The 1,633-nt window shown below is 53.0% G+C and overlaps 1 protein-coding gene across 2 annotated transcripts in view; it reads left to right on the top strand.

The window, feature by feature from the left end:
* si:dkey-32e23.4 (dynamin-1-like protein) overlaps positions 1 to 1,633 on the top strand; it is a 12,797-nt gene that overhangs the window by 2,850 nt on the left and 8,314 nt on the right. The gene's annotated exons all lie outside the window — the stretch shown is intronic.

Here is a 1,633-nt window from a genome sequence, read left to right as displayed (position 1 = left end):
CTGTCTTCATTCCCTTTCTCCCTCACTCCCCCACACTCAGTCACTCTCTCTCTCTCTCTCTCTCTCTCATATCCCTGTCTGTCTCTCTCTGTCTCCCCCTCCTCTCTCACTCTCCCACACACTCTATCTCTCTCTCTGTCTCACATATCCCTGTCTGTCTTCATCCCCTTCCTCCCTCATCCCCCTCACTCACTCACTCACACTCTCTCTCTCTCTCTCTCATATCCCTGTCTGTCTCTCTCTGTCTCCCCCTCCTCTCTCACTCTCCCACACACTCTATCTCTCTCTCTCTCAGATATCCCTGTCTGTCTTCATCCCCTTCCTCCCTCATCCCCCTCACTCACTCACTCTCTCTCTCTCTCTTTCTCTCTCTCTCATATCCCTGTCTGTCTCTCTCTGTCTCCCCCTCCTCTTTCACTCCCCCACACTCTTGATCCCTCTCTCTCTGTCTGTTTCTTTCTTACACTCTCGTTACTCTCAGTCTCTCACCCATGCTATCGCACTCTCTCTCTCCCCCTTTCTCCCCCTCCTCTCTTACTACTCTTCCATGTCTCTATTTCTATCTCTCGCTATCTCTTTTTCTCTGTCCTCTCTCGCTCCCCACACTTGCATCTCTCTCTCGCTCTCACCTTTTTCTCGCTCTCTCTTACCTTTTCCTCTCTCGTTCTCTCTCACCTCTCTCGCGCTCTGCTCTCCTCTCTCTTCATGGTCTTTGACGCTCGCTCGTCCTTCCTGCTTTTCCAGGCTTTCTCCAGATTTACCAGGACGTTTCCGAGACTGGAGGGCTTGAGTTGTAAGGAGAGGCTGGGGCTATTTTCCCTGGAGTTTCTTAGGCTAACGGGTGACTTTATAAAACCATGAGGGGCATGGATAGAGTGAATAGCCGTGGTCTTTTCCCTCCAGGGTGGGGGGGAATCCAAAACTAGAGGTTTTAAGGTGAGAGGGGGAAGGTTTAAAAGGGACTTAAGGGGCATGTTTTTCACGCAGAGGGTGGTGGGTGTATGGAACGAGCTGCCAGAGGAAGTGGTGGGGGCTGGTACAATTACATTTAAAAGGCATCTGGATGGGGACGTGGATAGGAAGGGTTTAGAGGGAGATGGGCCCATTCCTAATTGCCCCCCTTCAGGAAGTGGGGGTGAGCCACCTTCTTCAACTGCTGCAGTGCCCCCCGCAACCCTGTGTGGGATAGCCCCACTGCCCCCCAGCCCCCATTAGGGAGGGAGTTCCAGGATTCTGACCCCGGAGATGCTGAAGGAGTGGCCCATATTGCTGTAAGACAGGATGTTGGTGTTGTAGTGTCCTGGGAGTGTTTGATGGGGGGACAGTGTAGAGGGAGCTTTACTCTGTACCTAACCCCGTGCTGACCCTGTCCCTGGGAGTGTTTGATGGGGGATGGTGTAGAGGAAGCTTTCCTCTGTATCTAACCACGTGCTGTCCGTGTTCCTGGGAGGTTTGATGGGGCAGACAGTGTAGAGGGGGCTTTACTCTGTATCTAACCCCCTGTCCTGGGAGTGTTTGATGGTGGGGGGGAGCGGTGTAGAGGCAGCTTCACCCTGTATCTAACCCCGTGCTGTCCCTGTCCTGGAAGTGTTTGATTAGGAGGGACAGTGTAGAGGGAGCTTTACTCTGTATC

This window comes from Rhincodon typus, chromosome 44 (assembly GCF_021869965.1).
Source record: "Rhincodon typus isolate 14 chromosome 44, sRhiTyp1.1, whole genome shotgun sequence".
Taxonomy (NCBI): Eukaryota; Metazoa; Chordata; class Chondrichthyes; order Orectolobiformes; family Rhincodontidae; genus Rhincodon; species Rhincodon typus.
This window is presented reverse-complemented; position numbering and strand designations above follow the sequence as displayed.